This window comes from Prinia subflava, chromosome 4, assembly GCF_021018805.1.
Source record: "Prinia subflava isolate CZ2003 ecotype Zambia chromosome 4, Cam_Psub_1.2, whole genome shotgun sequence".
In the NCBI taxonomy this organism is placed as follows: domain Eukaryota; kingdom Metazoa; phylum Chordata; class Aves; order Passeriformes; family Cisticolidae; genus Prinia; species Prinia subflava.
Window position 1 is genome coordinate 71440174 of NC_086250.1, and position 16037 is coordinate 71456210.

General features: G+C 47.3%; 1 protein-coding gene across 1 annotated transcript in view; it reads right to left on the bottom strand.

The window, feature by feature from the left end:
• PLXNA4 (plexin A4) overlaps positions 1 to 16037 on the bottom strand; it is a 445535-nt gene that overhangs the window by 156845 nt on the left and 272653 nt on the right. The window lies entirely within an intron of this gene.

The window sequence follows — 16037 nt, forward strand, 5'->3', positions numbered from 1 at the left end:
TTCAGCTCAGCTTTCCACCTTGAAGGGTTTGAGAGCTGAGTGTGTCCCCTCCAGGGAGCAGCCAGCTTTTTGTGCTGCCACTAAAATATCAGCAGAAGGGAAGTCCCTGCAGCCTCCCAGTTACAGAGCCTTGCCATTATTCACTGGAATGAAGGGCTAGGGGTGGAAATCTCCATGGCAAACCAGGCTGTGCTTACTCCTTCCACCCCTTCTCCATCCTTTGAAAGCCTGAAAAACTCTTCAAGGTTGTTTCCCAACCTTGGAGAGGGGTCCCTACCCCTGGTTTTTCATGGGAGTGAAACCTGGATTCAACATTTTGAAGAAAATGTCACGGAATCCTGGAATATCCTGAGCTGGACGGAACCTGCAAGGATCATCGAGGTTCAATCCTTAGCCCTGCACAGGACAAATCCAAGAATCCACCACATGCCTGAGACTGCTGTCCACATATAACCAGGGATTCAGCAGGATTAGAAAAGGAAAGTGTCCTTTTCTAATTTTGGAGTCATTTATATTCCTGCAGTGGTCACAGCTTCACTGATACTTTGTGCCAGCGCAATGTATGGATGTAAGAACAGGCTGCTGTTGTTCTCAGGGCTTATATCCCACATTTTAGGGAAATACATGATATCAGGAAAAGGTTCTACCCCAGAGGGTGCTGGGCACTGCCCAGGCTCCCCAGGGAATGGGCACATTCCCAAGGCTGCTCCAGGAGCATCTGGACAAAGCTCTCAGGGTCGGATTGTTGGGGTGTCTGTGCAGGGCCAGGAGCTGGGCTGGATGATCCTCACAGGCCCCTTCCAACTCAGGATATTCCCTGATTCTATCCCCACATGTCCCCATTTTATCAAGGAGAGCTGGAGCTGAAGGTGAGGTCCCAGCAGCAGAAGGGAGAGCTCTCAGTGTCTCTGAAGATTTGGGTTTATATCTGAGCAGGTTTGAGGAGGAAGCTCAGTGAGGGTAACACCTGCTCAGTGAGGTTATCAAGTACAACATATTTAGGCTCTGGGCCATTGGAATATTGAAAATATGAAGGTAAGGCCCCTTCAGATGCCTGTCCACACACCTGGTGGGCATCCAGGAGCTGCTGGGCTTCCAAAGAGCTGCCCATGGCAGGACAGAGGGATGGGTGATCTCTGACCCAGAGTGAGAAGCAATCCCAGAGCCAGGGTGGGACAAGGGGAAGGTGAATCTTGTGTCCTTCTCAAGGGCAGGAAGGGAACAACGAGCAGACCCAGCTGCCATGGCTGCAGCAGGATTGGAAGAGATATTTTACCTCATCAACACATTCATTCACTGCTCCCCGAAGAAATCATTCACAAGGTTCTGGCTCACAAAGATATCTTAAAGATCTGGCAAAATCTGCAAAGTGCTGAATGGTTCAGAGCTGGACTGCTCCTTCAGGGTGTTTCACACAACACCTCACCTCTGATCCTGCCTGAATTCCAAACTGCAGATTCTCCAGCCTCCCTTCCCCTCCCTATTTCTGGTATGAATGAGTTACAAAAAGTCATTTAAAACAAAATGATTGAGTTTTTTGGATCTGATAGGCAGTAACAGCTAATCCTGTTAGAAATTTGGCTCCTGCTTCTGCCATTATACATTCACAAAAGCTCCTGCTATGTGCTCGGTCACAATTTTCTGGCTCCCATTTTTGACTTTTTTATTTCAATGTATATTACTTCTTTTTCCCCTTAAACTGCCAACATTCTGGTCCAAACCTGAATCACTGCTCAATCTCTGTTGTTATAATTGGATGTTAATACAGTGGCAGGATTTATTCAGTCTGATGGAGTAAGTTAATTTAAATGTACAAAAAGGCATCTTAAGTAGCCAATTTCCTTCCCAACAGTCAAAAGATACATTTCCAAAACACTGCACAGTGGCTCTGTCAAGCCATGTGGGTTCTGTGAATGCTGCTATCTTTCGAGGCTCAGCCAGCCCCCCAAAAAACTGCAGCAAGATTAAGAGTGGAGCTTATTGGATTTCAAAGCCCTGAATAGAGTGTTCATGATAATACAGTTTATTAAATAGAGGAAGGCAAAAAACCCCTGAAAGAACCACAGGTTGAAGCATTTCTGCACCTTTAACAGTCAATGAGTGTTCAGTCACCTGCACAGCATCCCAGGATGCTGATTTTATTCTGGCCTGAATTATGGACAAAGGGATTTGGATTTCCTCTGTCATGTTTGATATCCTGTGCCTTATTAACTGACCTACAGACCCCGTAAAAAAAAAAAAAAAAAAAGCAGGAACAGGGAAAAGCAAAGCCCGGGGATCTGAAGCACATTGATTACCCTGGTGAGGAGCAGGACTCACACACAGGGAGATGTCAGACTGGTGGGAGAGGAGCTGCTCCTGTGGGGATGGAGATGAGGATCCGGGTTTAATTCCAGCCTGCCACTTCTGCAGGATGAGCACAAAACTTGCCAGTCCCACTGGGACAGGGAATGTCATTTCTCATCAGACATCCCCAAGCTCTGCCTCTTCATTGAATGCCCCTTCCCAGTAAATCCATGCTTACATCCTTGGAAAACTAGGGGCTTTAATTAGGAGCGTTAATTGGAAGCAGCAGCAGCTGTCAAGGACAAGTGACACAATAATTGAAGTGGGGGTCAGTGTCCTGCTACGTGGCAGGATAAATTACCTGATCAAATATCCTTGTTCTGGATCTGTGTGCCCACCTCCAGCTGCGTGTTTGCTGTTTCTCCTCCTCTCCTGTCCCTGTTCTGGGCACCTTTGGTGAGAGATTTCTCCACTCTGGTGTTGCCAGAACAAATCCTCAGCCACAACCACACAACACTCACACCGACAGAGGTACAGCAAGTGGAATAGAAAGATTTGATGCCCATAGCCACTGTGGCAGCAGCTCCAGGAAACTTTGAGGTGAGGCTGAGCATTGGCAGCTCCCATCAGAAGCTCTCAGGATGAGATTGTTGCTCCTACAGCAATGAAATTTGCTTTGCACGCCTTGCAGTGCAGTTCTTCTCTTCATACATCTCCTGGCAGGACCCTGCCCTGCAGCTGGCTCAGAAAACTCCTCAGATCAGGGGTTTTCTATGAAAACCACGCTGGGCTTCATTTCTGATCTATCAAGCCTGTCAGACCTGCAGCTTGTGGGGAAGAGCTCTGTCATGGCAGGTGTGAAAAGTGAGGGCTTTGCCTTCTCACTAAACTCTGTCTGCAACATCAGAGTCCAATTCTAAGCTAGAAACTCGTGCTCTGTCGAAGGAGAGACCTTTTGCAGGGCAGGATTTGTCTGCTCTCTGTTTTAGATGTCAAGCAGGGATGAGATAAATCACACCCTGGATGTGCCTGTGTCTGTTCCCTGCATATAAAGGAGTCTGGACAGCCAGGTCAGGTGGAGACATTTACAATGTACACCACAGTCACTGGGCGAGGTGACTCACCACACCAACGCCACACTTCATTTCCTGCTCTTCCTCAAATTTTGTCACTCAAATATTGTCCAGGCCTCCCCTCCTCCTGGTCTCAGCACCAGAATAACCAGTCACAACACAAAACGTATTTTCTTTAATTTCTTGGAGAGTGCTATAGCAAATCCTTGTGTTCCACAGCTTGTGCACCATTGCAGATCTCCAGAGCCCTTGTGGTGACAGGGGCTGTGTTTGAACAAGATCCTCTCCCCATCTGCTCTGTCACAGCCCTCACACCAGCCTCATCCCTGCTCTCTGTTCTGGCTGTATTTACAGGGGAACAACTAACAAAGATTATCCCAGTTCTTTTCTTTAAGGTTTGGCAGGTTCTCAGTTTTCCCTTTACAACTGCCTTCCCCCCGTGCTGTCCCTTCTTCAAAGAATTCCTCCTCTCCACAGTGACTGCCCTCCCAAAAACATCACTCCAGGAGGAGCAGGGGACACAGCACCCTGCTGGCAGCTTGGTTGGCATCCTGCAGGTTGAAAAGTGTTCCACACACTCGGAGGTATCAGTTCAGATTTCCACCAAATTCACTCATTTTTCCCTTACCAAGACTGCCAAGCCCTTCCCCAGCTGGGATTGCATCCCATTGGCACAAGGCAGGGAAATCTTTAAATTTCCTTCTAAAAATCAGAGTCCACCAGCTCAGAGGTGTGGAAGGAGAGAAGGGTGATTTTATCCAAACCTGATGAAACCAACCACCTTCTTCCCCACCCCACAAACCATCAGCTCTGGCCAGCAGCTTCCTCTGCCTGCAGCATCCATCCCCTTTTCTCCCTGCTGCATCCAGGTAGCTTCACATCCCCCTGCCTTGTTTACACAAAATCTTGATCCCATGGTCAAGCATTTCACTCTGTAAACTGTGAAACAAATGAGGTCTGGCTAAACATTTGTGTTCAAAGGCCTAAAAAAAGAAAAAAAAAAAAAAAAAAAAAAAGGAGCCTCATGTCACAATTAATGCAGGGCCAGCCCTGGTTTAATGAGAGCTGGGCCCTGTGTGGCCATTGGAGCGTGGCTGCTGAGCAAGGGAGGGATTGTTACCCAGCTCCAAAAAGGTTATAAATAGATTTAATTGGGACCTGTGAAGAATTCGTGCCACTGCAAGGGGTTTGTCAAAGCCCAGCACCCCTTGAAGGTTCCTGGTGGAGGCTTGAACATAAAACACACAGGGAGAAGTTAAGAGCTGTTCCTGCTGGTGATGGTGCTTGCCAGGTCATGTTGTCCCACTGTCTTTCCAGATGTTCCCACCACAGAATCAGAGAAAGGCTTGGGTTGGAAGGGGCCTTAAAGATCATCAGGGAAGGGATCCTTATCCTCAGTTATCAGTGAGCATCTTCCCATTGATTAACTCTCCTCAGCAGCCCTCTCAGGTACCTTATTGTGTCCATGCCCATCAATTCAATCCTGTCACCACTACAAACTCCATCTTTACACATTTAATACCTCCCTGGGCTATGAAGTTCCATCCTAATCCTCATCCTCATCCAACTGCCTGGAGGAACTTTGCCTCCTCTCTCTCCCCGAGCATCCCAACCCTCTCCAGGTTTCTGGCTCCACCACTCCTGACCCAGGCAGCTCCTGAAGGATTGTGTTGCTCAAGCTCCCTTGTGCAGGAATTTGGGCAGTTTGATAAATTCCCTTTTTTCAGTTACAATCAGATTTTTAAACCCCCATGATTCCACACAGGAACAGCTCTACTGGCTGGGACCAACACCCCACATATCCCAGTTCTTCAGCCGTGGCCTAAAAGGAAAGCACAGGACCAGGGTAAACACATTTATGTCCCCAGCAGCTGCCCAGCCTTTGGCTATTTTCATTCAGGGGAACTTGTGCATCTTGTCTGTCTCTTCATCATGACCCAAAGAGCTATTTATTTATTTATTTATTTATTTATTCATGTTTATCCTTGAAATTGCATTGTTGCATCCACAGCACGCTTTGCCAGGGATTTCCACAGATCCAGAGCCCGCTGCTTGAAGGAATCACCTGCTTTCATTTGTTCAGGACTTGATTTTTCAACAGTTTAATTTCATGCCCTGTAATTCTTGTATTTGCAGAGGTGTTGAGCAGTCAGTTCCTATCCATCCACTCCTAAATTTGCCAATCTCTCTGTATACCCCAGCTCACCTCCTTCAAGGCTGAGGAGCTCCTGCTTCTCCAGTAACCTCCTACATGGAAACCACCCCCTATCTCTGATCACAGAATAATTTAAGGCAGGAAAAGCCCTCCAAGATCGTGGGGTCCAACCCAGCCCTGCCAAGGCCACCGCTGACCTTGTCCCCAAGTGCCACATCCACGGCTTTAGAGCACTTCCAGTGATGGTGGCTTCACCACTGCCCTGGGCAGTCTGTTCCAAAGCCTGACCACCCTTTCCATGAACAAATTTTCCCTAATATCCAACTTAAACCTCCCCTGGTACAATTTGAGGCTGTTTCATCCTGTCCCTGTTCCCTGGCAGCAGAGCCCGACCCCCCTGGCTGTCCCCTCTTGTCAGGGACTTGTGCAGAGCCACAAGGTCCCCCCTGAGCCTCCTTTTCTCCTTTTCCAGCTCCCTCAGTCTCTCCTCATCAGACTTGTGCTCATCCTTTCTCTTTTAACCATTTATTTACCCTTTTTAGCCACACCTTGGGCAAAAGGAGAGGCTAAGTGGTGGCCGAGGTCATCTCTTTGTAGCCATCACTATCTGATCTCACCAAAAACTGCTAAACCACTGCCTCTAGCAGGGTGTCACCTCTCAGTCTGAGGCACAGGGCTGTGTCCACATCCCTCAGGCTCATCCCAGGTGACAAACACAACACATCAGATCGACCTGTGATTGTTTTATCAGAGGCAGGTAACTCGTAGAACTTGATTGCTTTTAGCTGAGTGAGTGTGCAGTGGCACTGATCTTCACGCAGCTCCCCAGAGCCCACATTTCTTGCCACAAAAAGGGGCATTTGGATTGCTCCCAGACACCCTCACACACGCCCCACTCCAAATTTTCTCCTCCTATCACTGCCTCCTCTCCTGTTGCACCTCATTCTCCATGCAGTGCTCTCAAATCTCTCTGACAGGAGCTCCACGGGCAGCATCAATCAGAGTGATAACATCAGCTGAAGAGTTCTGAGGTCACACTGGTTAATCTGCAGCCCAGAATCTCCAGATGTGAGGCATGGAGAGCCACGATAACTTTTCCTTGCAGCTGTTCCTGAGCAAACACACACCAACCCAACCCTCAGCCCCAAATTTGGGGCTTTCAGGGCTATCCCAGCACCTCTGCCTCTCCAGAGCTCTCACCACCAGCAGCCTTCCTGAGGGTTTCACTCAAGAGTTAAGCAGGATCCAGGGAGAAAATGTGAAGCAGGCTCTTCCCAAGCCCTTAAATTTATGTCTCAGTTTATTAAAGGAGAGAAAAGCAGACAGCACTCCCTGCTCAGCTGGCGCCTGTGGGAGCCCTCAAGGTTTGGGGGGTAATTAGTGCTGCCAAAAGAGGCAGCAGCCAGGCAGAGATGCAGGCCACTCTTTTGGGGCACATCCATTTGTCTTTAGCTATATCCCTGCTTTTTGTTTCAGCGTGGAATTAGAGGAAAGAAGATCCCAGCGAAGCCCAGCTCCCTCTCTGTGTGGTTTTACCTCACAAAGGGGGCTTGAAATGCAGAATTCTTTCTGAGTGCAGGCAGGGTTGCTCCATCCCAGCGCCCATATTTCAAGGGATGAAGCACTACACGTGTTTTCCCAGGCATTCATCTTGCCATAAAATGAAAGCCCAAGGATATTTAATTCCAGGATCATATAAATGCATAACTTTTGAGATCAGAAGGGACCACTACATCATCTGTCCTCACCTCCTGTACATCACAGGCCACTACTCTTAGGCTGAACCTAAGATAATCTGGGTTTAGCTGAAGCATCTTGCCTTAGAAAGACCTCCCATTATGATGTGAAGATACCAGGAAAAGGGAGAATCCTCCAAATGGCAGCTTGTTCCAGCAGCTGATCACTCACACCATAAAAAGCTTGCACACAACTTACTTTTCATGTGAATTCATCAGGCTTTGGCTTCCAACCACTGATCTTCATTTTAGTTTTCTTTTCCAGGTTGTAAAGCCCTTTAACCTGCTGTTTGCACCCCCTGAAGATGCTCAGAGATCCTGACTATGTTATTCCTCAACCTTCCTACTGATAAATGAACACTGAGATGTTTTCACCCTTCCCACTACAAATAATTTTTGTGGGTTTTTAGTCCTTCTTGTCATGTCTGGCCACAGAGCCTGACCACAGCCCTCCCACTCCCCTGCACTCCTCCAAGGGTGCAGGATGATGTCAACCTGCTTCTAACACAGGCCAGATGAGGAAAAAAATTTAAAAAAAACCCTTGGGAAGGATGTGAAGGAATGGGCCGCTCATCCATTTCAGTCATTGCTTTCTAGGACACATCTCCCACTTGCCAGGCTGACCTAAATCCCTTCCTGTGAGACAGCAAAGTTTGTGTTTGTTTTGTCTGAGGGAGCCAAAGCCGTCCAGCCGCTGTGCCCTGCTGGAGGTTGGTGCTGAGCTCATCGTTGTTCTGCTGAATATTTTATCTGCGGGATTTAATATCAACCTCCCGCTCATTCATGAACGTTTTCAATAGATTTGGGCCCAGTATTGATCCCTGGAGAATACTGCTAGGAAAACCCTCAGGCTCTTTGAGGGCTGCCAAGTATTAAGCCATTTCAGAGATCTCTTCATGCTATTTTTAGGGTTTGGGGCTTTTTTTTTTTTAATGGGAACAGGCTGTAGAGTTGTCTCAAGCACCGTGTGGAAAGGTAAAGACAGAGCATCCACAAAGAAAACTTCATTATTTCCTTCAAGAATGGATCACCTATTTCCTCACAGATTGAAAAATATTCTATTTTTCATAAAATCATACTTCCTAGATGCTATTTGGGCCAAATCAGGAGCTTCAGATTTATTCAACATTCCTTAATATTACCCCTTCTAGCCCTCAGGAATCATTAGAGCGGGAGGGTGGATGCTCCTAAATCATGAATTTATTCCCCAGCATTTAGATCAAGGATTACTTCTCAGCTGTGCAAGGTCACCCTCAGAAGAGCCATGCATTAACCAGTGCCTGTTTATTGGAGCTTTACACCCAAATTCCTTGGGGAAGAGCCCAAAGTTAGACAGGATCAACCTGGGCACTGGGAAACCTGTGGAGTTGTAAAGATCTCCTGGTAATAACCCTAAATTTAGGCCTCTGCACCATCCCTAATCTTGTGCAGCAGCACACAAGGTTCCTATTTCTCCAATTAGTTTCACTTGTACTCTGGTGGATTTTTTCACATTTCTCTCCAGCCAAAGCAGAAAGAGGAGACTCCCACTGCACCTTTCTTTTTGTGGAACGACAGACCCGGCGTCCAGGTTTCTTGGGGGGAAAAAACAGCTGGCAAGAGGCTCTGCAGAGAGACAGAGCTTCTGTCCCTGCAGAGAACTCTTCAGATTTGATTTGAGGTACAGCTCTGGTGCAGGATGAAACGGGCAGATCCCATTTCAGCTCCTCACTGCCAAGCCCTGCTCTCACAAAAGCTTCTGCAGAGGGGGAGCGCGGTCCAGGGGGCAGGGACAGGGGCTGGGGATGGTGTTCTTGGAGGGCTACGAGATCAACGCTGCCAGCTGGCCCGTGCACAAAGCACGGGGACCCCAGAGACCCCACAGAGCCCTTGCCAGCTCCATCCAGGTGGTTCCCAAACTGGCACCCTGAAAGAGAGCGGGATTAGCCCGCTGAGGCCCCGTAAAGGAGCCCTCCACCTCAGAGATCAAAGGCACGCCGGGGCTCTGGTTACACCTGCCTCCCTTGTGGGCATCCCTCACAAAAGGGTTTGGGCTGGGGGATTTGCTCAGGTGCATTTCACAGTGCTCACCAAAAAAACCCAAATAATACAACCCACGAATACCCTTTTGTCCCCGGCCACAAAGGAAGGAGTCGTGCTTGGCTTGTAATGCAAGGGCATACAAATGAGAGCAAGGAGCAGTGCCAGGGGCACAGAGAGCACCTCTGAAACACAAGACACCCTGTGCAGCTCAAAGGATTCTCTCCTCCCCTCCACCTCCAGCAGCTGGGAGGGCAAAGATTCCTCAGTGCTGGGGCAGCCCCAGCACGTCCCTGCAGGGCCGGCTCACCCTGTGAGCAGGTGACATTTCTGCCTCTTGGCAGGACCCTGCTGGCCCTCCTGAACCCCTTTATCCACGTCTCACCCTCATCCTAAAAGGAAGCCAGTGGCTTCAAAGAGTTTGGGGTCTCCTGAATCCCTTTATCCATGTCTCACCCTTGATGCCTTGAGAAGGTTCTGGAACAGAGAATGGACAGAGCTGGAGAATAAAGTAGATATTTATTAAAAGACCTTTAGGATACACCTTGGGCAGGACAAGAGCCTGGCCAGGGCTACAGCCAAGGTGGACCCAAAATGGACACAAAATGGACAAATGGTCACAAGGTCTCATGCTTTTGTAGTTTTGGTTCTTTTGCATATTGGGGTTAATTGTCCAATTATAGCTTCAGATTATAAAGTTCCATCCTCATTGTTTGCTCTCTTCAGTTATCAGTTTTTTACGCATTTTTGGGACTGAAAACTTGTACCTGTTGTCCTTGGTCTTCAGCAGAAAAGGATTTGTTTTGTGTCCCTGCTCTGTGCAGAGCTGAGTGACCCTGACTGTGAGCTCAGAGCTGCACCCCTGAGCAGCACAGAGTCTGAAAAACAGGAAAGATAAAACTGAAGGCATCACCCTCATCCCGAAAAGAAGTCAGTGGCTTCAAAGAGTTTGGGGTCTCCTTGCAGAGCTCAGGGCACTTGACTTCTCCATCTCAGGAGCAGAGGTGACCTTGTCATTGCTGCTCTTTACTGCTCCTTTTCTCCAGCCAGTGCACACACACTCACAACAGGGCCAGTGCTCCTCACCTGCGGTTCTCAGGCCCTTCCAGGAAGAGAACAGGGAATGAAAAGCATCAGGAATGAGAAGAAAGCCAGGCCAGCACTGACCTGGCTGCCTGAAGGTCAAACATGCTCATCCTTTTATTGGCATGAGAATGGACACCAGTTTTATTAAAGCAGTCTGGCCACTGCTGTGGCCACACATGGCCTGGCCAAGAAACCCTCTGATGCACAGACTGGCTGGAGTGCAGGGAAGCTGGGCGAGCTGATATCCCTTCTCCTGAGGTCTGGACACTGGGTCAGGCTCATGGCACCCACGGAGGGATCCCAATCCCAAATCCCAAATCCCAATCCCAAATCCCAATCCCAAACCCCACTCCTGCTCAGTGCCTGTGTGTGCACACCCCCAGCCTGGCAGCCAGCTCACAGCACTCGTGAGCCCTGTCAGGTTTGTGCAGCACAGCAGAGGGGCTCTGGGGAACATTTCTTTTATTTATCAGATTCCATTTCACACCGGTGAACCATAAAATTATAACCACAGCTTTTCCCCGGCCCGTTACGGATCCGTGGCATCTGTCTGTCTGTCTCTCTCCTACCCACACGGGTGCAGCCTGGTGGCAATAATGGATGTCCTGGAGGAGCAATTTCACCTCTGCTTCCCGAGGATTACAGCCTGCCTCTTCCCAAAGCAGCAATCCCTGCCCCTGGTTTATTAACCCGACAGCAGGCGTGGAGAAAAGCCCTCACCCGGCACAGCCAGGAGAGTGTTTTCCTCAGCATTTATGGAGAGCAGGAAATTAGGAATGTGTTATCAAGGCAGACAAGGATCAGGCTCAAATCTCACCAAAGTAATAGGTGAGGAGGAGAGTTTCCTTCCAGCTGCCTGGGATTTTACCTAAGGGCAGCTGTAGATGTCCTGCTTTAATGCCAGGAGTTACAATATCACCTTTTTGGCTCGTGTTTCAGGAAAATACAAGAGTTCATGCCCCTGTTCCTTCATCTCCTCCAGAGGACACGCAGATTTTATAGGTGTTTGTCCCAAAAGGAGGTGAAGGGAAAGTGAGGTTTAACACCTATTTTATTTCTTGTTTCAGCCTTCACTCCCTGAATCAGCAACTCCAAACATCCTTTCCTGTCTGAAGATCTTATTTATACCTTTGGAAACAGGAATAGCCTGGGAAGAAGGGGATACAAGCCAGGTAGGAGCCCAGCTCAAATCCCTCCCTGGCCAGAGACCCACATCTCCAGAATTTATTTAATCTCCAGTTCCCTCCATGCAGCCAAAGCATCTCTGAAATGGACACAAACCCCACTCAGGACTATTTCTGCCCATTCCTCATGAAGGCAGGTGGGATAAATCTGGAGCAGGCTTTTTTTTTCCCCTCCCTCTATGCACAGCAAGAGTTAGATCCTATTTGCAGCTCCCAAGGATGCTGCGAAGCTCCAAGACTGGTGGGATTGCCTGGTGCTAATGGGGGATGTTTAGAAAAGCATGTTCTGAATCCCTGGAAACATTTAGCTCAGCCAGTTTGTTTTCCTAAAAGATATGAAATATTTCTGAGCTGAGGGCTCAGAGCAGACATCTCCCCGAGGAGCTCTGTGACCTGAGTTATGCAGATCGCATTAGACAATCAAGCCAGTCTCTTTTAGCTTTCAATCCCATGAATTTATAAGTAGTCACCAAATAGTTCCAACCATAATTGTCAGCCTGGGCTGAAAAGAGCTTAGCTAGGCACACAGGCTTTATGTGAAGTGAAAAGTTTCTTGTTATTATTATTATTATTGTTATTTTTATCGCAGACGGGTTTCATCTCGCTCAGCTTTAAACTCCATTTTCTCCATCAGGATGCAGATTTCACAAGACAAGTTGCCTGACCCGGTGACCAAGCCTGTAATGGGACTGGGACAGTAATTGCCATATTTGCCAGATGAGGATGAATTGCCTCTTCCAGATGAGCCACACAGACAGCAGAGATGAGGTTTATCATCGCCCTAAATGTGTTTTGTTTTCTGCTGATGCATAAACATCCCAGCAATTAGTTTGCTGTGTTAGGGCTCCCTTTTCCACCTCGTTTTTCTGAGGCTTTATGATCAGAGTGTTGGTGGGCTATTGACAGCACAGGCTTTTAAGACAATTCAGAGGGAAATAACAACCCAAAGAGTGGCCAGACATTGGAACAGCCTGCCCAAGGGGGTGGGATCACATCCTTGGGAGTGTTCAAAAGACACCTGGACGTGGCCCTTGGGGACATGGCTCGGTGTTGGCCTTGGCAGTGCTGGGTTAATGGTTGGTCTTGATGGTCTTGGAGGGTTTTTTCTTCAGCCTGAACGATTCTGTGATTCTGTAGCAATTCCAGCACCCTCAAATATTAACGCATGAATCTGAATTCTTTGCAGTTTTGGAATCTCTTACAGATTCAGAGCATTTGTGGTGCTGGAAACTCTGGGAAAGAGGAGGATGCTGACTGGTGGTGTAAAAGGTATTTATCAAGCTGAGAGTGATTAATTAAATTCCCACCTAATTAGAGCAGGTAGCAAGGTTTCAAAAAAAGCCCCCAGTCCTCTCCTACTGATTTCATAGAATCTCAGGATGGTTTGGGTGGGAAGGGATTTTCCAGCTCATCCAATCCCACCCCTGCCATGGCAGGGACACCTCCCACTGTCCCAGGGTGCTCCAAGCCCTGTTCAGCCTGGCCTTGGACACTTCCAGGGATGGGGCAAATACAGTTTCTCATTTCCTCCTCCTCCTCCTCTGCAGCATTAGTGAGACCATCCCTGGTAATTCCTACAACTTGACCTCATCTAACTTCAAATTCAGAGTAGCTCATGAAAAATCATCAAAATTGGTTTTTTGACTATAGACTGAACAGTTTCCTCCAGATCATGTCTGCAGAAACCATAATCCTTTCATAAAAGAATCTAATTAATTCATTTTCCTATGACTCGAGACAGGTCAAATCTCAGTAAAATTCCATTTCACCAGAACACTTAGTTATAGTTTAGTGTTAACTTCTCCATTTCCTTGGCTTTGTTTGTGGTTTTTAATTTATTTTTTTCATACAGTTTGTCAAGCAGAGGTTGATGCATGGCCCTCCTCGCAAAGGAGAGCTCAGAGACCAATTAGTCAACACAGGGATGGGCAAACTCCTCCTAACAGAACTGCAGCACTGCCACAAAATGGCAGCTAAACAAAGATCTATCCAGCTTTTAGGAATATTAACCTTTTTATTGACACTGCCATCTATCAGAAGGTTTATTCTCTGAGTGACAAGGTGGCAGCAGCCAAAAGCAGAGCTAAAGGCCACCAGCTCCCCCATCATCCCACAGATGGGGAGCAAATGCCCAGGGGTGCTTTTAGGCATAAAGACTCACTAAGAAACCCTTTTGGCAAAATAATGGAGATTAAAGCATGATTGAGAAGTACAGTTTATATCAAATGGTTCCTTAATTACTTAGAAATTGACAGATTTAATAAAAACCTAATATCCAGCCCTCTCTGTCTCCTGTTCCTGCTGTCAGCTCCAGCAGGATGCTTCATAAAAGGTGAAAGTGTCCTACAAAAGCCAGGGCCTTGTATTAGGTATCTGTATTTTCTAACACCTAGAAAATACTTTAAAATCTGAATAATTCAAGTCTTCTAAATGTCTAGGCAGTTATTATTTTTTAAATTAAAAATCACATTAAAGCATTAAGCTGCAAAATGTTTCATTTTTTTTGTTGTTTGTTTGTTTGTTTTCTGCCTTTGCTTGCAAATGCATCTCCAGGAATGTTGTTTAGAATGAAAGAATGAGGGTTAAAACACAAATAACCACCTTAGTCCTTGTCCTGGGGAAATTCTCTCCAACAATGGAGAGAATCATTGCCAGGACCCACTGCAAGGGCTGAAATTAAGTTTCCAGGGGGAGATGCTGGTTCACAGAATTCACCACCCAGCCCTGACAGATTGCAAGGAGCTGTTTTCAGGCTCAGCACATCAGAGAGGAGGTAAAAAACTCGTAATTTGCAAGTTGTGCACCTGAACTTAGAAATGCTGAGCTGGTTTCAGAGCAATAAGAATAATCTTTTTCCAAATAAACCTTTCCCCCTGAAAGGAATTAGAGGATCAGGAGTTGTGCTGGAAATATCTGTGGTAGCAGTTTATCTGGGACAGCTGGAGGGGTGGGAGGTGAGCAAAACTTGGACTCAGAGCACAGGAGATGAAAGGTCTGAGGCAGAATAATCCTTCAGAGATCATAATTTGGGTAAATATATATGAAACAGCATCAGTAAGTCATTAATGAGCAAAAGTTTGGGAGATGTCTCTGCAGAACCTGTTCCTGCTTGAGAAATCACTGTCCCTGTCACAAGAGATCTCTGAAATCCTGGATTTCACATCTGAGAGGCAGAAATGGTGAGTGAGGATGACTCATTTTCACCTTTCATGAGAGCAAGAGATGCTCTTCAAATTGTCCACCAAAAGGAAGGAAACCAAAACCTCTCCTTGGACAAGAATTCCCAGGCTTGGTAAACAAAGCTGAATTCTAAAGCACCCTCGAGCTCCTCTTGCTGCCAAATGTTGATAAACTCAGGACAAACCCCACGGATTATTGGGACAGGAGGGGGGGTCAGAGTGCAGCTCCACCTTTAACAAACTGGTTTTCAGTTTTTACCTTTCCTGCTTTGTTTTCTCCAGGTCCCTGCAGCCACTATCCCTTCATCCAGCAGGACTGGGAACTGGGATCTGCTCCGTGGTGTTTGTGTGGCAGGATCTCCCCTGTCTGTGGGAGCTCAGGCTTGGGGAGCTGTCCCTTCCTTTTTAGAGGTTAAAAACATCGGCCTCAAAAGAGGGATTTGCTAGAGAAACTGCTCTGCTCTTTTCTCCTCAATTTTTTTTTTTTCAGTTAAACTTTAAGGAAAGGCTGAGGATTGCAAATGTGGTATTTGGCTAGGAAGGATTCTAGCACGAGGAGCCACCACTCTTCCTCTTGGTTTGAAAAAGACCAGTCTATTTAAGGTTCAAACCCATCTGTTGCTCCCCCAACTGCATCTCCATCCCTTTTGTTGCCTGGCTGCCAGCGAGAGGATGCCACTTCCCTTCTCCTGGCTCCAGCCCGTGGTGTTGCTGATGGTGCATCACGGAATTATTCCCTAAATCTTGGTTGTGTGACGACGTGACATCTCAACAGAGCTGCCTGCCAATGCTGTGTAAAAAACACTCCCAGCTGATGCCACTGTCACAGACAGAGACATTTGCCTGGGAAATCGCTGCTGCCTCTGAAAACAGGAAAAGGGCAGGCAAATAAACTTCCTCCTGCACAGCTCCCTCCTCTGATATTGCCTCTTACCTGCTGCTGTCCTCAAAATTAAAGCCAGCTTCCTGCCTCAGGGGTATTATGTCTTCCTGAATCCAAAAGGATCCCAGAACTGAGTGGCAAAACCTTCAGATTCTGCCGTGTGGGAGACCCATTTCATTGTCCCTTACCATGGAGTCATTAAGGTGGGAAAAGACCTCCAAGACCATCAAATGAACCTTCAGTCAAAATACCCCTGTGCCCACTAAACCATAGGGTGAAGTGCCAGATCTGCTCAGTTTTTGAATGTTTCCACAGATGGTGATTCCACCACTGCTTTTGGCAGCCTGTTCCAATACTTAACCACTCTTTCAGTGAGGAAATGTTGTCTAATATTTAATGTGAACCTCCCCTGCCACAACTTGAGGCTGTTTGCTCT